Consider the following 25,715-nt stretch of genomic DNA (forward strand, 5'->3'; position numbering starts at 1 on the left):
TACACCTGTTCAGTTTAACCAGGGGTGGCTCTCAATGTCCTCTAAACTGGGCCGGTCTGATGCCGGCGCACGGAGACACCAGCGAATCAGCTGACGGCACTCTGTTACACACAACACAGCCTTTCAGCAACACAAAAGCACACGCTTCACCTGGATCTGGCTGTGATGTCCGTCTCTTGCCTGTAGACAGCTCTCTAGGGAAGGTCAGCCTGCTTTTGGAGGTGACCCTGCGTGCTCCTCTGAAGGGGAAACAGCCGCACAGGATGCTGTAGAGCGTCACCCCGACTGACCAAACCGAGCCGGTCCTGCGTGGATAGCGGTGCTGCGAAACCACTCAGGAGGGGCGTATTCAAGAGTGCCTGAGAAACACAACAAGACCACAAACGTCCGATCAAAATCTTCCCTTTGGTGTTCACAAACACATGACTGCAGTGAGATCAAAGCAACCTGCAAATTGTTGGTAGGCCGAGTCTTGCAGCAGATCTCCACAGCCGAAGTCCAGCAGCTTGATGTCGTGGGACTCCAGTGGAGATCAGAAGGTTCTCAGGTTTGACGCCCCGTGCAGGACTCCTCGGCTCGCAGTGTTTCAGCGCCGTGATCAGCTGCAGCAGGACTTTTTGGCCAGAGTCTCTCCAGACATCCGTTCTCCTCGCAGAAACTCTGGAGATCTTTGCAAGGAACGGACGCTCCAGGATCATGGTGTGGCGTCTGCGATGGTCGAACCACTCCAGCAGCTGCAGGACGTTTGGGCAGGCAGGAGCCGAATTGACCAGGGTCATCAACGCCACCTCCAGCGGCAGCAGACCCTGACCTTCCTGCAGAGACCAAAGATCCGTTACATCCAGAGCTGAATGCAGATTCACAACAGATTCACCTTCAACTCACCACGCTCAGCGCCTCAGGCGCCCTGCTTTTGCAAACGCATTTGATGGCAACCTGTGAACAGATAAACCGCAGGAAATCACGCATTCACTGATATCGCCATTTCTAAAAAGCTGTTTGAATGAAGCAGGGAAGGAAATGTCTTACTGGCAGTCTGTCGGACCTCGTGATCCCAGCATGCACCGAGCCGATCCACCTCGGCCCAGCAATGGGCCCTTGGCTTACGCTTTCTGAAACGCACAAGAAATGTATAAGCGGAACATTTTCTATTAATAACCGAGTCATGACATCTTTGATAATCCTGACCTCTGCGGGAGCGTTTGGCTGGTCTTGTGTTGGAGGTGGACGGCCCTTCAACCTCCCGGCCGCCGCTCTGCCGCTTCCTCTTCCTGTGAGGCTGATCTGTGGACACAGAAACAGCCAGGTCAGAAGGCAGAGGTGCGATGTATCCTGGTAGCTCTTGGCTCAGGGGCTGCTCTGGGTCACGATCACCAGAGCCTCGTCTCCCATCCTCCTGAGCAGCCGTCTGAGAGATACCAGCGCTCCTGGATCTGGAGCGGCCCGAGGCTGAAATATTACACACTTACAATACTTCATACTGTTTTATTAACAGTCAATAATCAAAACATATCAAAACATTAATCAAAACACACAGTTTATCTGTCACGTGGAACAAGATACACATCACTTAACTTAAATATAACAGGATGATCAAGCTGTCAAACAATGCACATACCAATAATAAATATCCTAAAATAATCCATTAAAAACATACCTGCGCTCTTTTGTCCGAGTGAGCCATTGACGACCTCCTCCAAACTCCTCAAAAAAGAAAATAGGAGAAAGAAAGAAAATGAATAGAATAAAATGAAATACAATAACAATGCAAGACACAAGTGCAGAAATAAGTTCAGTTATAGAACAAATAACAGTTTAAAACTCTTCTCCAAGAAAATCCGCTGATCTCCATCTGAAATAAAAGTCTTCTTCTGGAATCCTCCGATGAGCTTCAGAAAGCAACAAGATCTGATCAGAAAATACTCAAATGTCTCCTCGTCTCACAACCAACAGATAGCGATGGGTTCGGAGTGTTTATATATTCAGTCAGAACTCATAACACGCGCGTCGCTATAGCAACAAAGAAGCGATTCACGCCGGCGCTTACGTCAGTTCCGCATCAGCGCGTGCATGTCAGCACGAGTTGAATATTTATGCAATTATTCATTTCTATTTTAAATGTAATAATTATAATAGATTGTTTCACCTGAACACTTTAATTATTTAACTATTTTAAAAACAGCTTTTAATGAATATTAAGGGCGTTTAATTTGCAAGATTTCATTCAACAGTTCAATAAACGACGCTGATATTAAATGACTTACATTGTCTGACTGCAACGCTTTTTCATGATTTTGCTCTGTTTCCTCAAAGAAAATAGTTTTAAATGAGTTTTGTTTATGCATGAATATGCGTTTTTAAACGAACGAGTCAATGATTCAGTTAGACACTCATTAAGAAAAGACTCCTGAATGAATCAGTCTTATGAACGAATCAATTCGTATGATTCTATGTTTTAGTTTCGATTGTAAAATACTCATTCTGGAACTAGTTATTTTAATATTTCTGTATTTATATATATATAGTCTTAGTTAGACTGTTTCTAATCTTTTCAGCCAAAATATATTAAAAATTCTTAAATTAGAGGACTGTAAGTTTACTGACAAAGCTTTCAAAGCAAAATCTCTCACTTAATTTTGACTCACTTTTCCTAAAATGAAGCAATAATTTTTAAAAACAGAAAAAATGTATGTAGGAAAAGCATATTTCACAGTGCAGCAACAAAAACAACATTGGTCATAAAATTGGGAAGGACTAAAAAGAAGTCAGATATTCTTGTCTGGTGACAATCTGTTAAATGAGCATAAATTGTATTATTATTTGGTAAGCTATTGTTTCTTTTAATATGGCGTGTAAGCTATTTTGTCTGTAAATGTCCCTATAGTGAAATTTGCTGATATGATCAAACCAGTGTGCATTAAAAAATAAATAAAATAAAGTGAGCTGCATTAAAACACAATGGAGCTCAACAAGAGTTTTCTGCTTGTAATTGTGGAAATTGCTTGATTTATTGACTTGTCTCTAAGGATCCTCGCTCTTATACTAAATACTAAACACAATGAAAATGAATTGACTTTGAAAGACACACACCTTGTTTATGTCTGTGTTGTGGTTTGTGATGGTGACCACCAGAGACCTTTTGTACTCTGTCATCTAGTGGACATTTTATATTGTCATTTTTGCGGTTAATATTCATTTTAGTAGAGTTACGTAATGCATTGTTGGAAATTAACACGAATGAATATAGAGCTAATACATTTATCTGAAAGTATTTGCCATAAAACAACATATATGGACATTTGCATTTCATATTAAAATCAGTCTATGTAAAATGTACTACAGATTCACTCAGAAACTCCATTTGTTGTAATGACTTGTGGATGTAGCTTCGAAATAATTCTATTAAAACACATCAGGTATCTACATAGCCTATAGGATCATAAAACAGGCCATTTCTAAATCATTAACATTACATTTTAAAATGACAAATATCATAAAATCATTAACAGGAACCTATAACACGCATATATTCTTTATTCTCCAATTTACTGAACAGGATACTCTATTTTAGTTGATCTCATTATTTTGTAACGGGTCTTTTATACTTGCGGGGAACAGGAAGTGTTTTTGTTGGTCTTTCTCGCTGCTGTTAAATGAATGGCTCTATAGACTAATAAAAAGAATTAGAACGTGTGGCGCGAGCGTTCTTTGAGGCGCTTATGTCGTCACAGTAGATGTTTGAAAAGAATGTCGAAGATTAAACTTGTGCTGCTTCAGTCTCGCATCGGTATCACATCTGATCTGCTGGTGAGTCCACGATAAACTTATGTTTTTATATTGCTTTATTGACTTAATTTGCATATGAGTCATCTTAATCCTTAACGGTGTTTACGTGAACTGAATTAGAGCCAAATCACATTTATTAGTGTTGTGAATATCCCTTTATGAAACCCGAACACGCAACATACATTAACTACTGCTATTTGCGATTTTAATACACATTTTTATTTCATTTTTCCCTTATTCAAAACTTTGTGGTGCTTCTTACATGGCTGAATAAATTCAAATGTAATATAGGTTGTGATAAAAATACATCTGCAGTAAGATGGAAACACAAATTAGGGCTTAGCTTCTTTCCATTAACATCAAACAGTAAACGCGCAAAAGTGTTTTGGGGTCATTATTTAAGAAAAATTATTTGAAAAAGGTATTGCAGTACAAAAGCAAACGTCAAAAACCTGTTCTAGAATTATGTTATTACTATAGGTATATGTTGTAGAGTACAGGTAAGGTTTCTTGACTAGAGGTAAGTGTTGTATAATGCAGTTAAGTCCTGTAGAATACAGGTAAGGTTTGTAGAATACAGGTAAGGTTTGTAGAATAAAGGTAAGTGTTATAGAATACAGTTAGGTCCTGTAGAATACAGGTAATGTTTGTTGAATAAAGGTTAGTGTTGTACAGTACAGGTAAGTCTTATAGAGTACAGATAAGTTCTTTAGCATATGTAACAGGTAGTATAAATTAGTATTTGGGGGCTTGTTCACTTTAAATGGTATGGGTCTAAAATGGTTCAAGTTTGCCATTGTAACGGTTCTGTTCAAATGGAAATATATTTGGTTTGGTTCGATATATATTTCATTCCATTCAGTAGTTTATCTAACACAGACGGCTCTTTCGGGGTGTGTGTGTGAGCGTCGGGAAAATAATGGTGTAGGTGCCGGATTGTTTTGGCAGCGATTGCCAAGTGAAAGCATCCATTTTTCTGGGAGCAATTGATTGGGTGTGGTAATATACCTTTGTGGGGAGTATCGTGAGAACTTCCTCATGCGACTCAGAGCCTGCTGAGGAAGTGTTGTGTTATTTTCCCCTGCTTTTTACAGTTATTACTGTGATATATGTGTAAACTCATAACTGTGTGTTTTTATAATGCATGCCAAGAGTATGAACCGGTATGTTAGTAGTTGAAAGAGTGTGATATTCGCTGCAATAGTGCTGCTTGCTAAGTGTGGAGACACATGGCCGCGGTGTGCAGCACATGGATGCAAGGTGATTTCCCTTCTCACAAATCTAGTGAGATGCACATATTTTTGTGTTACATTCAGTTATACATTTGATAATTGTTATGAGTTGTATAAGAGATTATACAGTTATTACTTTAAGTTACTTTATTTTACTACAATTACAAACAATTACAAATGTATGGAACAGTTTGCATATAAAAATGGGTTTGTCTGTTTTATGCAAACGCTGTATATCCATACGGTGACGGATTTGCTTTCATGCTTTCATTGATTTGTGAAATGTAATGTGATTGTGTACGATATGAGTAAAAGTCTTCATCAAGAAACATCGTCGTAACACTCGTGGTTATTTTCCCCTGCTTTTTCCAGGGCGTTACACATACAGGTAAGGTTTGTTGACTAAAGATAAGTGTTGTAGAATACAGTTAAGTCCTGTAGAGCACAGGTAAGGTTTGTTAAATACAGGTAAGTGTTTTAGAGTACAAGTACAGTTATTGACTAAAGGTAAGTCCTGTAGAGCACAGGTAAGGTTTGTTAAATACAGGTGAGTGTTTTAGAGTACAGGTACAGTTTTTACAGTCCTGCAGTACAGTCCTGCATAATAAAGGTAATAAGGTAATAAGGTTTTTTGACTAAAGGTAAGTAAGTCCTGTAAATTATAAGTAAGGTTAGTTGACTAAAGGTAAGTCCTGCAGAATACAGGTAAGGTTTGTTGAATGAAGGTAAGTGATTTAGAAAACAGGTAAGTCCTGTAGAATACAGGTAAGGTATGTTGACTAAAGGTAAGTGTTTTAGAGTACAGGTACAGTTTGTTAACTAAAGGTCAATCCTACAGAATAAAGGTAAGTCCTGTAAAATACAGGTAAGGTTTGTTGACTAAACGTAAGTCCTGTAGAATACAGTTAAGGTTTGTTGAATAAAGGTAAGTGTTGTAGAGTACAGGTACAGTTTGTTAACTAAAGGTCAGTCCTGCAGAATAAAGGTAAGTCCTGTAAAATACAGGTAAGGTTTGTTGACTAAAGGTAAGTCCTGTAGAATACAGCTAAGGTTTAGTAAAAACAGGTAAGTGTTTTAGAGTACAAGTACAGTTTGTTGACTAAAGGTAAGTCCTGTAAAGTATAAGTAAGGTTTGTTGGTTAAAGGTAAGTCCCTTCAGAATAATGGTAAGTCCTGTAGAATACAGGTAAGGTTTCTTAATTAAAGGTAAGTGTTTTAGAGCACAAGGAAGGTCTGTTGAGTAAAGGTAAGTCCTCTAGAATACAGGTAAGGTTTGCTGAATAAAGGTAAGTCCAGTAGAGCACAGGTAAGGTTTGTTGAATGAAGGTAAATGATTTAGAAAAAAAAGTAAGTTCTGTAGAATAAAGGTAAGGTTTGTAGACTAAAGGTAAGTCCTGCAGAATAAAGGTAAGTCCTGTAGAATACAGGTATGTTTCTTGAATAAAAGTAAGTGTTTTAGAGTACAAATTAGATCTGTTAACTAAAGGTAAGTCCTGTAAAAGTATAAGTAAGGTTTGTTGGTTAAAGGTAAGTCCTGCAGAATAAAGGTAAGTCCTGTAGAATACAGGTAAGGTTTCTTAATTAAAGGTAAGTGTTTTAGAGCACAAGGAAGGTCTGTTGAGTAAAGGTAAGTCCTCTAGAACACAGGTAAGGTTTGTTGAATAAAGGTAGGTCTTGCAGAAAACAGGTTAGGTTTGTTAAATAAAGTGTTGTAAAATACAGTTAAGGTTTGTTGAGTGTTTTTGTAAGTGCATTTAAATGACTAAATGTAAATGTAGAGTGCAGGAAAGGTTTATTGACTAAAAGTATTTGTTTTAGAGTCCAGGTACATTTTGTTGATTTAAAGGTAAGTCCTGTAGAATACAAGCAAGGTTTGTTAATTAAAGGTAGGTACTGCAGAATACAGGTAAAGTTTGTTGAGTGTAGGTAAATGTTTTTGAGTACAGGTACAGTTTGTTGACTAAAGGTAAGTCCTGTTGAATACATGTAAGGTTTGGTGAATGAAGGTAAGTGATTTAGAAAACAGGTAAGTCCTGAAGAATACAGGTAAGGTTTATTGACTAAAGGTAAGTGTTTTAGAGTACAGATTAGGTTTGTTGACTAAAGGTTAGTCCTGTAACATATAAGTAAGGTTTGTTGATTAAAGGTAAGTCCTACAGAATACAGGTAAGGTTTGTTGAATGAAGGAAAGTCCTGCAGAATACAGGTAAAGTTTGTTGAATAAAGGAAAGTGTTTTAGAGTACAGATACAGTTTGTTGACTAAAGGTAAGTCCTGTAGAGTACAGGTAAGGTTTGTTAAATGAAGGTAAGTGTTTTAAAGTACAAGTAAATTCTGTTGATTAAAGGAAAGCATTGTAAAATACAGATTAGGTCTGTTGACTAAAGGTGAGTCCTGTAAAAATAAGTAAGGTTAGTTGAGTAAAGGTAAGTAAGGTTTGGTGAATGAAGGTAAGTGATTTAGAAAACAGGTAAGTCCTGTAGAATACACATACAGTTTGTTGACTAAAGGTAAGTCCTGCAGAATACAGGTAAGGTTTATTGACTAAAGGTAAGTGTTTTAGAGTACAGATTAGGTCTGTTGACTAAAGGATAATCCTGTAACATATAGGTAAGGTTTGTTGATTAAAGGTAAGTCCTGCAGAATACAGGTAAGGTTTCTTGACTAAAGGTTAGTGTTTTAGAGTACAAGTAAGGTCTGTTGAGTAAAGATAAGTCCTCTAGAATACAGATTAGGTTTGTTGACTAAAGGTCAGTCCTGCAGAATAAAGGTAAGGTTTGTTGAATAAAAGTAAGTGTTTCAGAGTACAGATTAGGTTTGTTGACTAAAGGTCAGTCCTGTACAATACAGGTAAGGTTTGTTAAACACAGGTAAGCATTTTAGAGTACAGATTAGGTCTGTTGAGTAAAGGTAAGTGTTGTACAGTACAGGTAAGTCCTGTAGAATACAGGTAAGGTTTGTTGAATGAAGGTAAGACCTGTAAAATACGAGTAAGGTTTGTTGACTAAAGGTAAGTCCTGTAGAGTACATGTAAGGTTTGTTAAAAACAGGTAAGTGTTTTAGAGTACAGGTACAGTTTGTTGACTAATGGTAAGTCCTGCGGAATAAAGGTAAGTCCTGTACAATACAGGTAAGGTTTGTTAAACACAGGTAAGCATTTTAGAGTACAGATTAGGTCTGTTGAGTAAAGGTAAGTGTTGTACAGTACAGGTAAGTCCTGTAGAATATAGGTAAGCTTTGTTGAATGAAGGTAAGTCCTGTAGAGTACAGGTAAGGTTTGTTAAATACAGGTAAGCGTTTTAGAGTACAGGTACGGTTTGTTGACTAAAGGCAAGTCTTGCAGAATACAGGTAAGGTTTGTTGAATAAAGGTAAGTGTTGTAGAGTACAGGTAATGTTTGTTGAGCACAAGTAAGTGTTTTAGAATGCAGGTAAGTTCTGTAGAGTGCAGGTAAAGTCCTGCAGTACTTATTGCAGTAAACAGTAACATGCCGACAAAATAATATTTAATGTGTCTAAAAGCAGTCTAAAGAGATAAAGACAGATAAAACACTGAAGTAAATGCATGTAAACACAAACGTAAATGTATCTTTATACTCTATATTGGCAAAAGTATTGGGTCTCCCCCTTCCAATAAACAGGTTGAACTACTTTAATTTATTATCAATTTTATTATTAAGTTTATTATTAAGTATGTATTTATTATTATAACATCCATGAGTGCAAATCGTAATGTTAAATAATACAATGATGTTCTAGGGAATTGTGGATACAAATTTTTGGACAGGACTCTAACATGACAATGCCTCTGTGTATAAGGCAAGTTTATATAAGAAATGATTGGTTGAGTCAGTGTGGAGTCTAAAATGAACGTTACCAGTGTAAGACAAGTCTGATGTAACCTTAACTTAATGAAGTAAATAGAGCATGATCTAACGTAATGTCAAATAACGCTGCTTCTGGTTATTTTAACGACCACAAGAACAATGTCAGAGCTGTAGCCCAAGGCTGATGATACACAGGGCAATTGAGAAGAGGTAACAGATCTTTATCTGGATCATTTAGATCAGTCGTGGGCTCCATGTATCATCAGTCTGCGAGCCTCATTGATTCAGGACAGGTCCAGCTCCAGTCTACAGCCATGATCCCGGTCCATATCAGTATCATTTTCCAGCAATAAAACCAACAACTGAAAATAAACAATGTAAAAATATTTTGGAATAAAGAGTGATTTTTTTTTCACAAAACACAAGTCTTCAGTGTTGTTTGCATATTTGAAGGTTTCCTCAGGTTGATTGATTTCCTTGATTTGAGAAATTTACACAATAACAATGTCAGTTTCACACTTGAGTTTATTCTGATTGAACTTTAGTATCTGTATCAAGTATATGTAAACAAAAACGTATTTAAAAATCACATTTATAATATTTTACTTTTGAACTCTAATCTAAAATTGAAACAATGAGGTCAATGTAATTGTTATGTTGGGCATATCCTACATTCACTCTTTGGTCTGCTATGCTATACAAAAAATGTCATATCATTTCAAACCTGCTGTTTTTATCTATTTGTATTTCAAACACACTCAGACATAAAGGTACAAAAGCTGTCACTGGGCGGTACCTTTTTAAAAAAATACACTTTTGTACCTATTAGGTTGTCACACATGTGGACTCTTTTGTTGTTGTTTTGTCTTTTCCCATGTGTTCAGTGTGACCTACTTTCTATTAATTGTCTAATTGTCTTCAGCTGTGTCTTGTTAATTTAGTCAGTTCCTGTGTGTATTTAAGTTCCAGTTTGCTTCTGTTTAATCGTCATTAATGCGTGTGGGGTTTTTTTTTCCTGCCTGCTTGTAACTATATTGCTATTTTGTTCATTTGTAGAATATTAAAACTGTTTCAGTTTATTTTTCTCATTGAGTGCTCCTTCTCACAAACCACACCGTGAGCGCGATCCAGTCTACTTCTGGGAATAGTTGAACGTGGACAAACTTAACCCATTAACAGCTGTATTTAGCTTTTTTCCTCTTCAGACCCATGAAAAGGTTCCTTAATAACAGGTTACTGCAATCCAGAAATGCATTTTGATTCTTTGTGTGATATTTTTAAATTCAGCTTTTGACTGCAATGCAGTGGACAATGGATCATTTTTTTAAGATGTTAATTAAAATGTTATTTTCTTCTGCCACTAAAGCCACAAGAGCATTTTTTACAATCAGTAGTGATTGACATAAAATGTCAATGAAGTTAGAAAAGGAAACAGGATTCAGAGATCTGTGGAAATCTGTTAATAAAGTAGACTGTGAGCTCATTCAAACTGTTCAGAAGTCTATAGCAGAGCTGGGTGATTTTCCATCAGTCCTGCAGTAGAATATGAATCTGATTATGAAATATGAATCTGTGACCACGAGATCCTGAACGACTCTAATAAATAAATAACTGAAGAGTAAGAGAATAAAATTTGAATATCCTAGTTAGAAAGTGAAATAAATGATTGATAAATGTCTCAGAAAAGCAAGAACTTGGAAAAACCTTTACACTTGGAAATCTAACACTCTTCTTCAGGCAATGTCAAATCTAGTGAGTGTTATATAATTATATTACATTGCGTTAATAAGTATATTTCCTCCTTAGAACATCATATAAATAAATCTCTGAAGTTTGATTCAGTGAGTTTGTGTTGTTTGTGATCCTCTCATCATCAGCTGCAGTATCTCTCAGCTGTATCAGTGCAGTCACTGTCACTCTGACTCACAGCTTTTTGTACGACTCTTTATCACTGTGTGAACACAGCTTTACTGTTGATCTCATGATAACTCTGACAGTAATAATCTCCTGTATCTTCAGTCTGGACTCCTCTGATGGTCAGAGAGAAATCACTTCCATAGTTTGATCCACTTCCACTGAATCTAGATGGAGTTCCTGAATAAAGGCTTCTTATGTAATAAATGAGGAGTTTAGGAGTTTCTCCAGGTTTCTGTTGATACCAAGACACACAGTAACTACAGTCAGAAATCGGCTGACTGGTTTTACAGCTGATCGTAACAGTTTCTCCTTGTTTGATGGATTTTATTTCTGGATTCTGAGTCACTGTCACTTGTGCCCAGATCTCTGAAAAAGACATTCAGTGGTTATTGGACTGTTTCATAAGATGTGTGTAATGATATTTAGTGCAGTATTTAGTTAAATATTTACCCTGAATACAGAGAGTCAGAGTCCAGATGAGGATGAGGATGTTGTTCATTGTAGTAGTTGAGTCTTGTGTGATGATGAAGATTGTGTTGTGTTCTGCTCTCAGTCATGAAGTGTTAAACTCACAGCACTATAAACTCTCTCATGTAAAGTGTCTCTATGTAAATGATCTTCAGAGGTCGGGGGAGGCAGCAGAAAAAGAGTATCTTGTTGTCTTTGGAGTAAACAGGAGGAGTTGAGCTGAAGTCAGGAGAAGATGGCACTTTAACTGCTGACTCATCAACTGAAGACGTCGTGGTTCAGGGTCGAAACGTTTGAGGAAGTTTGGACACCACCTGACGATCTTTCTCTGGCTGAAAGCTGGAGTAAAAAAGACTGTGATGTTGTTAGCACACAGATCTAATAACAAACACTGATCTTCTACATTCTACCAATATATGACTGTTGAGAATCAGTTTTGGAATCATTTTGTGACAACATAATCGTTTAAACGTTTAATCTTTAAAGGAACACTTTTTTGTGGATATTTCATTGGTTCTTGTGACACACACACACACTCACACACACACACACACACACACACACACACACACACACACACACACACACACTCTCTCACACACAACTCAACGTAAGATATTGACACATAAGTTACTGCAAAAACATGAATAAATAATGAATAAATGATTAGTTAAATGTGTAAATAGAGTCAGTTCAGGTCATTTAGTGCACATTTTAACTCTTCATGAAGGTACTAATGATTTATAATCATTTTCAAATATTTTTATGTACAGATTTGACTGTAATCATGTTTATGTGAATTAATATTCACTAATGATGTGTGTTTCTCTCTCAGTGTGTTGAAGTGTTTGTGTCTCTGCTGGAGTTTGTGTTCACTCGAGTGAAGAGAGGTTTTGTCACGAGTCTTTCATTAGATCGTATCACTGTGGTACACTTTCGGTGGAGGAACTAAACTGGTGATCGGTAAGTCTTTTTAATTCTCCAAACATACAATTTATGAATAAAATATTTATTACAGGTTTATTTTCTTAATTAGTTTTAACTCTGAGTTCATACGTAACTAAACTTCTTTTGTAGATATACAAAAATAAACAGATTTGATATCAGAATATATATAGCAGCTACTTTCTGTAGTTCAGTCAGTGATTCTGAATCTCGTTTGCTATCGTTGTTTTTATAATTCAGTCTTTTTAAAAACAGGAACGATTTGTCAAAAAAATATATAAATTCTGTTGATTCTGTATTTTCTAATTATAAAAACATATATTATTTTTAGTTACAAAATCTTTGTTTAAATTTTAGTTATAAAGAACTGAAAAGTTGAAATATCTAAAAGAGATTTTTCTTTGGGATGTAAAACCTAATGAAATTTAAGCAGTCGGTGTCTTCTGTGTTTAATTTCATTCATGAGATTGAATTGAAGAATTGAAATATAAAGTGAGTCTGTAACTTGTATATTGTGTGTATATCAGCTCATTTCTAATGTTTTCTAATATATTCAGCAACATAATATTAACTTCATCTGAACTGTGTCACAACATTTCATCTTAAATTAGTCACATTTTTAGCTGTATTTAAAAAAAATAAAACATGAGAGGACTATTTAGCGCTGGTTCTTATAATTCAGTGCTTTTAAATACAGGAACGATTTGTAAAAACCAAAAAGAAAGAAAAGAAAAAAAAACGAATTTATAAATTCAGTTGATTCAGTTGTTTTCTAATTACGAACAAAAGTGATATAATTTTAGTCACAAAATCTCTGTTTAAATTTCATTTATAAAGAATTAAAAAATATTCAACAGAAAAAAAAACACTAATCAGTCGGTGTCTTGTGTGTTTAGTTTTATTTATGACGTCTAATTGAATTAAAATGTATAGTGATTCTGTAACTTCTATATTGTGTGTATATCAGCTCATTTCTAATGTTTTCTATTATAATAACAACATAACTTAACTTCATCTGAACTGTGGTCACGACATTGACCAGAATATTTATCCTAAAACACTAAACTACTGGAATCGAAGCGGTCAGTGCCCTGCTTTAGTTTAGTTTTCTTTCTGAAGTTTGATATAAATGTAGGCAGTGATCGTGTAGTTTGTGTTTATCACATGAACTGTGATGAGATGGTGATCGTGACTGCGCTCCTCACGTCTGCTGCTGAAAGTCCTGTAGAAATGCTGTGAACGCTGCAGAAGAGTGTGTTTGTGAATGTGTTGTGTTTGTCTCCTGCAGCTGGTCCCACAGAGAAGCCCTCGGTGTCTCTGCTGCCGCCCTCTTCTCTGCAGATCTCTGGAGACTCAGCCGCACTGCTCTGCCTGCTCAGCTCTTACTCTCCACAGGGGGCGCAGGTGAGCTGGACGCTGGACGACTCAGAGGTCACCGAGGGGGTCGTGACCAGCGCAGAGAGCGAGCGGGACGGCCTCTACAGCCGCAGTAGCGTCCTGACCCTCAGCAAAGCACGCTGGGAAAAGGGAGAGAAGTACGTCTGCAGAGTAACACATGATGGAGCTTCTCGTGACGTCTCGTTCCACAAGAGTCGCTGTTAGTCGCTCGCAGTGCTGATGTTTCTCTCCTGAAGATGAGCCGTATCTGAGTGTCCTGTGTCAGGCAGGATTCACGTGAGTCTAGTGCTGCAGCTGTAGTCATTTACTGTAACTCAAGACTGAAAGAGAGCTCTAGTGTCAAAGCACTGGCTGATCTTTCAATCTGCTGTGTTTGCTGCAACATTCAATAAAGCTTCTCAACAAGCTCCGTTTGTGTCCGTTTGTCTCCGTTTGTGTCCGTTTGTGTCCGACTGATAACTAACAGATGTTTTTCACAAGCTCCATCAGTAGCAGTAAATGGAGTCAAATAAAGCTCTTGGGGTTTGAACATGGTCTCTGGAGACAGAGCGGCTCTATTCTGAGACCGTCACAATCACTCCACCCTGACCATGAAAATGAGATTTTCAGACCGTTTGATTGGTCCATAATCTGGACGGAAACAGATGGGTTTCGCTTCTCTAGTCAAGCTGAACAGCAGATAAACTATTACTAATTCAGACAGAAACAGGAACGTTATTATTGGCTTAAGTCTGAATCATTTTTTAAAAAATCCACTGATAATAAGTGGGACTACCTGAAATAAGCCTGGATTATTTGGTAAACCGCTCATGTGTGGACTTCAATAAATCTTCAATAAATAAGTCTCGTATTTCAATAAATCTCAGAGTGTTAAATTAATAATTAATACTTCTCAGTGTTTATAAGAAAATCACTGGAATGGTGTTAAAAGTAACACTGAATCATTGTTGGAGTTAATTTGATAATTAAGTGTTTAACTGAGTGTTAATAAGCAGAATCGAGGAAAGAGAAACAACAAGAACAGAAATAAAGAGAAGAGACCAAAAGAAACACAACAAATAAAACTGAACTACAGACAGAGCTTTAGATGAAATCAGCTGAAATCTCTCAAGATCTCATCAGACAATGATTAAACATTGATCTTCTTTTTATTAATATTATTATTTAAAAGCAGAAACTGACAATTTAGCAGCATAATATATTAATGTTATAATGCATGCTGAGAAACATGAATGAGATTTATGTTGGCTCCCATCATGCAATGTGATATAAAGCTTTTTGTTGATTAAAGGGTCAGAGATTTAACTTAATATTATAACAGAAACAGGACTCTAGTCAAATTATGAATGTGGTGACCTGGGGACATTTTTCATTTTATTAATAATTTTAAAGATGCAGACTTTGATGTGAGTCTCATATCAGCCCTCAGTGTGTGATCTTGATAAACAAGACAAATTAATACTAGACTTTACAATTATCACATAATGAATGAATGATAATATGATGCACTGTATATGCCTATTAAATAAATATTAGTATATATATGTAAATAATTAAATATCTGAAATTTGTTTGTGATCCTCTCGTCATCAGCTGCAGTATCTCTCAGCTGTATCAGTGCAGTCACTGTGACTCTGACTCACAGCTTTTTGTACGACTCTTTATCACTGTGTGAACACATAACTACCACTGATATAGTGTACACTCATACAGTAATAATCTCCTGTATCTTCAGTCTGGACTCCACTGATGGTCAGAGAGAAATCACTGTCAGATCCACTTCCACTGAATCTAGATGGAGTTCCTGACTGGAGGCTGTTTATTAAATATATCAGGAGTTTAGGAGCTTCTCCAGGTTTCTGTAAGTACCAGTGTAACTCATCACCACCATACACTCTGCTGCTGGTTTTACAGTTTATTGTGATGTCTTGTCCTTGAGCTGTTGTTATTAATGATGGACTCTGAGTTACAGTGATCTGTCCTCTACACTCTGAAGAAGAAAACAAAAATAACATTTAAATATTTGATGTACATTTCACATTTCAAAGAATGAATAATAATAATCATGTTTTATCACACAAACCTTGAGCAAACAGCGTGAGAGTCCAGATGAGGATGAGGATGTTGTTCATTGTAGTAGTTGAGTCTTGTGTGATGATGAAGATTGTGTTGTGTTCTGCTCTCAGTCATGAAGTGTTAAACTCACAGCACTATAAACACTCTCAGAGCACTGAAGCATGTCTGATGATGTAAAGAAGTGGGCGGGGTTTAGCTTGAGCTGCTATCTCTGCTAATTAAGTAACTGATAAATCAGTATAAATGATTATAGTTTGTTATATTAATTGCAATATATGTTTAAAAAAGAAGAAATTATTTTTAGAGAATTTAGAATGCTACAATATTTACATTTTTCCAACATTATCATCAACAGCAGAAACAACATTAAAATATTTAAAATGGTTTTTCAATGTTTGAATAAACAGACAATATTGATTCAAAGATTCAACGTTAATTCTTACACTGAAACAATGACATTTTGATACGGAAAATCACTTTATGTGGCCTTTTGTCATTACTATGAAGATCAACTTATAGAGTCAATTATAGTTTCAAGTATTTCTTTTATATTTTACACTGTGAATGGGACAATAAAGCCATCCCTACCCTAACCCTATCCAACACATTTTGATTAATTCCTCTTTTTTTAATGAGATTTAAAAAGGGAGGGAAAAAATTGTCAGGTTTGAACCAGAGTCACTTGCATAAAAACATTACAGCACACACATCTGCCCCGGAGCTGATGTTTCTGTTAATAGACACTACATTTATTAGCAAACACTTATTAATTTGTGTATTTGCATAATGCTGGACTTGATTTTAGAACCTTTTCTTTTATCATTTCATGCAGGTTTCCTTACAATGTTACATCCCTATCATTGTATTCTTCTTCTTTATACTGTTCAGTGCTTTGATGCAACCTGTGATGTTAAAAGCACTATATAAATAAAAAATGATTGATTTATTGATTGATTGATAACCTCTTGTGAAAAGCGCTTGTGAAAGAAACAGTAAAGACATGACTGAGAAAGCTTGTGTACGTTCACCAGAGTACATTTAGATCTGGACAGATCTCATGGAGAGACGGGAAAGGTCGACTTCTTGAGACTGACTCTGAGAACAATCTTACTCTTATCTTTATATGAAGTGCTGGTGGTCTTATGTCACTGCAAGAGTGTGTACGGTGGGTTCTTAAAGCAGTTTCATATTCTTGACAGGGTATTAAAGGGGTGTTTCTGTTTCACAGCTTTGTTTTGTTTTACCTTGTTTCAACTACAAGCTATTTGTGTATTATTATAGCAATGTATGTATGTATTGTCACGGGGCGGATGAAGCACAGCACAAACAGAGGCGTTTGAACCCCGGAGGGCACGTTTATTTAACAATATATGTGATACGTGAATGGTGAGCCGGTGCACAACCGCTGTCAGTGGCGTTATCTTCTGGGTGCTCGGTGCTCAGGGTGCAGTCGGTGAGTACGGCAACGGTGAATCTTGGGGGAATTAGCTCTGTGTCGCGGTTCAAGGACTGGCTTCTAGAAGATACAAAAGAGACAACAGTCAGAGACAGCATGTAGGAGTGTGGTAGCTCACTGGAGTGCGAGCCTGACGTGGCTTATCTGGCCACCGGCAAACGAGCTCCAGGTGCGGCGAGTCCGGTGATCAGTGGCTTTCCCAGGTGATGGTGGTTTATTCCCAGGGCAACGCTGATGGTAGCTCGGGACACCCGTCACAGTATATATATATATATATATATATATATATATATATATATTGGCAGGAGGAGCCAACGACAGACACAGTGGGTGTGGCGTCAGGCTTTTTATTAACAGAAATATACAAAATAAAGTGTCCAGGGGGAAAAGTGCCCACAATAAACAGGGAACTGGTGTCCTTGTCGTGCTGCAGGGGAAGAGCAGGTCAGGTAGTGTTCCAGGGGAAGGGTCCAGGTAAGGGGTGGAGTTGGGACCGATCAGCCTGTGACGAGCAGGTGCACATGTTCCTCGCTGCTAGGGACGCTGGTACAGCTGGTCAGGTCTTTGGCGGGTGCAGTCTGTATGTGACCGGGCCGATTCTTTCCACCACGGTGTAGGGTCCCAGCCAGTTTGCTAAGAACTTGCACGCAGCCGTAGGAACGAGGACCATGACCTTGTTACCGGGCTGGAATTCCTGTGGTTGGGCTGCCCAGTTGTAGTGTCGCTTTTGGGCCTGCTGAGCCTTGCACAGGTGGTCCCGGACTAACAGCATGGCGCTGCCTATCCGTTCCCTCATCTCCTTGACATGCTTTACAACGATGTGATAAGCTGCCGGCTGCCCGTTCACCCTAACCCTAGCTTCCGGGTTTTCCTTGGGCGGCTCGTGGTGGACAATGCAGCCAGCCAGCCAGCCACCCAGAGTGCAGGGGTGCCGGATCTTCCATTGGAATCGGCTCGTCGTGAGCAGAGGGAACCGCTGGCCTGTTGACTGGTCGTGGCGTGCCCTCCGGTGCCTGTCGCTCCTGGACCACCCCCTGGGGAAAATGCGGCGCTTGCTCCTCAGACTCCTGATGTTGGGCCGCGCCTGAACGAGCTCCATGGTGGTAGCTGGGTTCCTCATCCTGACAGCTTGTCTGTGTAAGCGGGGAAGGGCTCTTAGGAAACGATCGACTGCGACCTGCTCCGCTCCCTGACCCGCCACTAGCGCTCAGGCGGGTAGATGTGGGTTGTACTCCCAGCGGTGGAAATGCTGGGCTGCGGCGATGGGTGAAAGGCTGAGCCAGGAGAGAATCTCTTGGGGTACTTCTGGTTAGCTCTCATCCGCCTCGCTGGAAAGGGAGAAATACGCACGCTGCGCCTCGCCGGTTAACAGGGGGGCCAGTATCCGTGCTCACTCCTCTGGGTGCCAACCTTCTGCATTGGCAGTTATCTCGAACATTTGCATGAATGCCTCGGGATCGTCATGTGCGGACATTTTTGGTGGCTCGGGCTCTGGGGTCAGGCAGCGGAATGTGTTGGGCGGCGGCAGCAAGCTCCTGCTCCGTTTCGAGTTGCCAGATGCTCGACGAATTGTTGCTGACGGACGCTGACCTCGGTGAGCCGTTGTAGCAGTTCTTCCATGGCGGGGGGGAGTGCTATGCCAAGCAGTAAACTAAGGGAAACAGAAAAAAAAACAAGGGGGTGAAGATGAGATCGCTTGCCGGTGTTTCTTCACACTCTTGCCCACATTCTCCACAAGTGTGACTGGGTGAAGAAGCACACAGCAAGGAGGGCTCAAATCAAAACCTCGGAGGGTGGAGTTATTTAACAAAAGATTTTGTAACACTTTGCATGTCTTTATAGTCACTTTTGTTCAGTTTAATGCATCCATGCTAAAGAAAAGTAGATTCATTTATTTAATAACTTCACATGTGTTGAGGTTTTTACACTTGTTCTCAGTTCTCATTTACCAAACCAGTTCAGACACGCTTCTTTGAAAATGACTATATATATATATATATATATATATATATATATATATATATAATATCTCAGTACCTGACATCAGTGATTCTGGTCTGGAATCAGGGTCTTTCTTGGACACAGCAGCAAAGAGGACGGCTGTGAAGGACAGACTGAAAGCTGCCGGTCATAACCTCATAACACTGGTCCTGTAACGGAGCAACAATTGACATGAATGTGAGTGGAGCCTAACGACAAGCTGAGTGTGTCATCATTACATTTCAGTGTGATATTGTCTCAAGGTCAGTTTTATTGAAGTTTTTTATCTGTACTTCCCCTCTGACAGCTGCAGATTCTTTCTCTCTCTCTTTCTGTCCTTCTTTTATTCCTTTCTTTACTCTTTCTTTTTTTCAGGGAAGCTGACAGAATTAAACTGACCGTACATAAAGAGCGAGAGATATATTGCCATATCATTTTCTCCATAAACTTTTGCACAGTGACTTCCTCACAACACTGACACATGCATCAAAACCAGAATTGTGATGAAGTCCAAAACAGTTGCCTGATATTAACACAAAAATATCAGAATTCAGAGGAATTTAGTAATTTCTTGAGCTCTGAAATGGGATTCTTGCTGTAAAGGGTTTTAACAAGTGGGTTTAATGAGAGTTTAACAAGTCAGGGATAAGGTTACTTTCTGACTTTCTTTGTGAGGCCAGCATCGTCACATTTATTGATTGAAGTGTTTCAAAAGAAACTTCAAAACTTCAGGAGTTACGCAGTTTATTGCTAAATAAATGTCATGCAAATAATGTCAGATCATTTCAAACCTTTTTTCTATTTGTATTTTATACATACTCAGAAATAAGTACAAGGTACAAAAGCTGTCACTGGACGGGTACCTTTTAAAAATACACTTTTGTACCCATTAGGCTCAAAAATGGACCCTTTAGGTACAAATATGTCCCTTTTAAAAATCTACCGCCCCAGTGACAACTTTTGTACCTTTTATTTTTAAGAGTGTATTTGCACTAAAAGGTATAATATACAGTATTATCATAATTCACTGTGTTCATGTTTTATCCTAATCCTTAGAAATAGCAGAATGTATCACTTAAAGTGTAACATAACAAACAAATACACACATTAACCCTCTGTCCACTAAAAGACACACTGCAATCATCTGCAAATGTACACGCTTTATTCAAATATATTTACACTAAATGTATAATTGAAATTACATTTCTTTATATGATTCAATGAATTTATAAAACCACAAGCTGGATTTAGACAGCACAGACTCCTTTTGCCAACCAACTAAAAATCTATTACATCTAAACATTAATAAATATGAATTATATGTACAATTTAGTGTCTAGTGCCTCTGTCTGTTCCTCTTATTTACACAATGTCCCATTTCTCCCTTTTCTCTACTCTCTATCTGATCTCTGGTTTCTGCTGGTGCTGTGTGTTCAGCTCCTCCAGGATCCACACAGAGCCCCTCACGGACTGAAGATGACCAGGAAGCAGTTCTCTGCACTTCCTGTGTCACTCCTGCTCTCCCTATACAAACAGTCGAAAGCATTGATCTAGACTGATCCCAACGACACAATCCAGCCGTGACTGCTGTGATTCAGAAAGTGTGTGTCACTGGTCTTACACCTGTTCAGTTTAACCAGGGGTGGCTCTCAATGTCCTCTAAACTGGGCCGGTCTGATGCCGATGCACGGAGACACCAGCGAATCAGCTGACGGCACTCTGTTACATACAACACAGCCTTCAGCAACACAAAAGCACACGCTTCACCTGGATCTGGACGTGATGTCCGTCTCTTGCCTGTAGACAGCTCTCTAGGGAAGGTCAGCCTGCTTTTGGAGGTGACCCTGCGTGCTCCTCTGAAGGGGAAACAGCCGCACAGGATGCTGTAGAGCGTCACCCGACCGACCAAACCGTAGCCGGTCCTGCGTAATAGCGGTGCTGCCTAAACCACTCAGGAGGGGCGTATTCAAGAGTGCCTGAGAGACACAACAAGACCACAAACGTCCGATCAAAATCTTCCCTTTGGTGTTCACAAACACATGACTGCAGTGAGATCAAAGCAACCTGCAAATTGTTGGTAGGCCGAGTCTTGCAGCAGATCTCCACAGCCGAAGTCCAGCAGCTTGATGTCGTGTGATTCAGTGGAGATCAGAAGGTTCTCAGGTTTGACGTCCCGGTGCAGGACTCCGCGGCTCTCGCAGTGTTTCAGCGCCGTGATCAGCTGCAGCAGGACCTTTTTGGCCAAAGTCTCCTCCAGACATCCGTTCTCCTCGCAGAAACTCTGGAGATCTTTGCAAGGAACGGGACGCTCCAGGATCATGGTGTAGCGTCTGCGATGGTCAAACCACTCCAGCAGCTGCAGGACGTTTGGGCAGGCAGGAGCCGAATTGACCAGGGTCATCAAAGCTACCTCCAGCGGCAGCAGACCCTGACCTTTCTGCAGAGTCCAAAGATCCGTTACATCCAGAGCTGAATGCAGATTCACAACAGATTCACCTTCAACTCACCACGTTCAGCGTCTCAGGCGCCCTGCTTTTGCAAACGTACTTGATGGCAACCTGTGAACAGATAAACCACAGGAAATCACGCATTCACTGATATGGCCATTTCTAAAAGATGTTTGAATTAAGCAGGGAAGGAAATGTCTTACTGGCAGTCTGTCGGACCTGCGTATCCCAGCATGCACCGAGCCGAATCCACCTCGGCCCAGCAATGGGCCCTTGACATACGCTTCTGAAACGCACAAGAAATGTATAAACAGAACATTTTCTATTAATAACCGAATCATGACATCTTTGATAATCCTGACTCTCGTGGAGCGCTTGGCTGGTCTTGTGTTGGAGGTGGACGGCCCTTCATCCTCCCGGCCGCCGCTCTGCCACTTCCTCTTCCTGTGAGGCTGATCTGTGGACACAGAAACAGCCAGGTCAGAAGGCAGAGGTGCGATGTATCCTGGTAGCTCTTGGCTCAGGGGCTGCTCTGGGTCACGATCACCAGAGCCTCGTCTCCCATCCTCCTGAGCAGCCGTCTGAGAGATACCAGCGCTCCTGGATCTGGAGCGGCCCGAGGCTGAAATATTACACACTTACAATACTTCATACTGTTTTATTAACAGTCAATAATCAAAACATATCAAAACATTAATCAAAACACACAGTTTATCTGTCACGTGGAACAAGATACACATCACTTAACTTAAATATAACAGGTTTCACAAGCTGTCAAACAATGCACATACCAATAATAAATATCCTAAAATAATCAATTAAAATACATACCTCGTCTTTCGTCCGAGTGAGCCATTGATGATCTCCTCCAAACTCCTCAAAATAAGAAAATAGGGAGAAAGAAAGAAAATTAATAGAATAAAATGAAATACAATAACAATGCAAGACACAAGTGCAGAAATAAGTTTAGTTATAGAACAAATAACAGTTTAAAACTCTTCTCCAAGAAAATCCGCTGATCTCCGTCTGAAATAAAAGTCTTCTTCTCGGGAATCCTCCGATGAGCTTCAGAAAGAAACAAGATCTGATCCGAAAATACTCAAATGTCTCCTCGTCTCACAACCAACAGATAGCGATGGGTTCGGGTGTTTATATATTCAGTCAGAACTCATAACACGCGTCGCTATAGCAACTAAGACGCGAATCCAGGCGGCGGTTACGTCAGTTCCGCATCGCGCGCACATGTCAGCACGAGTTGAATATTTATGCAATTATTCATTTCTATTTTAAATTTAATTATGATTTTAATTATGGTTTTTAATCTAAACACTTTATTTAACAACTTAGCTCTGTCTCTAAAATAGTTTTAAATTAGTTTTGTTTATACATGAATTTGCGTTTTTAAGCGAGCGAGTCAATGATTCAGTTAGACACTCATTAAGAACAGACTCCTGAATGAATCAGTCTTTTGAACGAATCATTTGAACGTATGATTCGGTGATAAAAACAGTTACTTGCCACCAACTACTGGCAGTTTTAGTTTCATTTGTAAACTACAATTTCAGATTTAAAATCATTTAATATTTTTGTTTAAAATCAGTTCACATTTCTGTATTAAATGTTTTGTGTGAAACCATCTTAAAATAGACTACTGTAAAAATGCTGTTCTCACTTAGATTTGTTGTCATGTTTTCAGCCAAAATATCAAACAATTCTTAAATTAAGAAGGATTTTCTCGACATTAAGTTTACTGACAGAGTTTTCGATAGAACAAAATAACTATAAAATTTTGACTAATTTAATCTTTCCTTAAACAAGACAATAATTTAGATTTGTCTAGAAAATCTAGATCTTTTGTCCAGAAACAAGACAAAAAATGTAAGAAACCATAATGAAAGAAATTGCTTGAAAACGGCATATTGACATTTGTCTATCATATTAAAATCAGCTAACTAAATGTATTACATATAAACTCACTCTATTTGTTGTGCTGACTTTTATTAAAAATATATCAGAACAATTTCTGACATTCCTAAAGCATCTGAAACCCTGAAACCTAAAAATGACTGGTGATTTAAAAAAAAAAAAATCACATTGATTTTGCCTTTTGATGTCTATTCATGCCATTTTTTTCTACAGAGGACATAAAATAAAATATGATTAAAATATATTTTTCAAAAATGTTATTTTTTCTTATGACTTAAATAATGTAATGACATTAAAAATACTTAATTCAAAAACATTTTTTTTTCTATGAGTCAGGAGGAAAAGATAATTAAGTTATAAAAGACTAATAATAATAATTTCTTCCACGGATTATTTTGGTCTCGCGGGTCGAGTCATGCTCAATACGTACCTGTTTGAAGAAGAGCGGACCACATCAGATTTTGAGATGTGGCAGCACAAATAGGTTTGTTGTTGATTATTTTATAAGCCTACTTTTTTATATTGTGCATAAATTTAAGGCAGGTCGTATTTTTGCTGAAGTGTGTTTAGTTTGAGTCGTGGCAGGACAGACAGGTATGCTGTTGACCTCATTCTCAGTGTACTCTGTTGTCTTTGTACTGTGTAAAAAACACATTGAAATTTATTCAGGTTAACTGCGATTAATCATTATTGTTCTCACTCATCGTTAATTTCCTTTTTTATTTCTCATTAATGCATATGCTCTACAAACATTGAATAATGTGAATTTACATGGAAGTGAACAGATTATTTGTAGCTTTTTCTTTGCACTACGTAGAAAGGAATTGATAGAGACTGAGCCTGCTGTGAGGGACACAGCTGAAAGGAGAGTCTTCACAGAGAGTCAAGTGACTTTTATTTTGTGTGCGTCTGTAATTTCGTTATTTAACATTTTCATAAACCACCCACATAAACTACTTTTCAGGTTAATTTCAGTGAAGAGTGACTGCTTAATGTTCTTCATTTTGGCAGAGTTCAGTCAAATATCAGGCAAAAACCTGCAAACCGAATTCTTTCAGGAACCGGACAGATTCACAGACCGTTTCATTGATATTTTCACGTCCAAAAGAGGAGCAATTGGCTGTAAACTGAAGAACATTCTACAGCAGATTGATGTGAGCTCCTCATACACACCCAATTCTTTTTTTTTCAGCTGTTGGTTTTTTGTTGTTTTTGTGTGGTTTGTGCAAGCAGCACTATTAAATGCTTTTCACAATGTTGTTTAATTCTGCAGAAATCTGACATCAATGGCCGACGAACAGCTGTCCTCTATGGGCTTCCACTTCTCCTTGGAGAGGAGCCCACCGAGTTTTACAAGACATGTTTTGTAAGTTGTTTTGTCAGTCATATCCTAATAAAAAAAATGCCTTGAATGAACGAATGCCTTGATTTAAAAACTAATGCATTTTTTTATTTTTAAACAAATAAATACTATTAAAATGTGACTGATTTTGTCTTTTGCTACACACAATTATAGGACTGTGATGACGAAAGAGAGATCGGTTGGCATACTCACGGTGATCCCTGAGGACTCACTCAATGCATCTAAACGCCACATGCGGTCATTTTGGAAGGGATGAATGCGTTGGATGACGTGGGAAATCTTCCTCAAACCATGTGCCTGCTTTTCGGCCTTATTTATGCTCTGAATTTAGAGTATCCTCCCATACTGAAGAACACTTTTGACTTCATTCAGAGAGTGATTTTGTCACTTGGACACAAGGCTCTCAAACCAAAAATACAATTAACTGATTAAGGACTGACCTTTACTTCATTACCAAATTGGTAAATTAGAATAGAGATGAGTCTTTAAAAGAACTTGCACTTCTAAGAGAGCTAGTAAACTTGTTTAGGACAGTTTGTTTTCCAACACTGTTTCCTGTTGGAGTACTTGTGTGCACAATGTAAAGTCGGGTTTTAGAGTAAAACTTGGTGTTAAACGGAAATTAAGGAAGTTTTAAGAGCTGTCATGTCTTATATATATTAAAAAAACCTATAAACTGTATTACATAGGTATATAGTATCTGTTGATTTCATATTTTATACATTTCCTTGACATAACTGGTGGAACCGAAAAGATGGCTGAAGAACTTGTGTTAATATACTGTTACATGACTGATTCTCAATGTGAGCTGATCGGTTTTGTTCTTCAGGCAACGATGTGTCAAGATCGAGGACAGACAGACACCTGCTGGTCATAACATATCTGCAAGGATTTCC

General features: G+C 38.4%; 3 pseudogenes; 1 reads left to right on the plus strand and 2 right to left on the minus strand.

The window, feature by feature from the left end:
• The window catches only part of LOC122330413, a 194,512-nt pseudogene extending 180,534 nt beyond the window's left edge, over nt 1-13,978 (plus strand).
• LOC122330418 lies at nt 10,792-11,317 on the minus strand (annotated as a pseudogene).
• Nucleotides 13,979-15,228: 1,250 nt separating the features above from the next.
• On the minus strand, nt 15,229-15,761 carry LOC122330420 (annotated as a pseudogene).
• Nucleotides 15,762-25,715: the final 9,954 nt, after the last annotated feature.

The sequence above is a fragment of the Puntigrus tetrazona genome, chromosome 25 (assembly GCF_018831695.1).
Source record: "Puntigrus tetrazona isolate hp1 chromosome 25, ASM1883169v1, whole genome shotgun sequence".
NCBI lineage: Eukaryota > Metazoa > Chordata > Actinopteri > Cypriniformes > Cyprinidae > Puntigrus > Puntigrus tetrazona.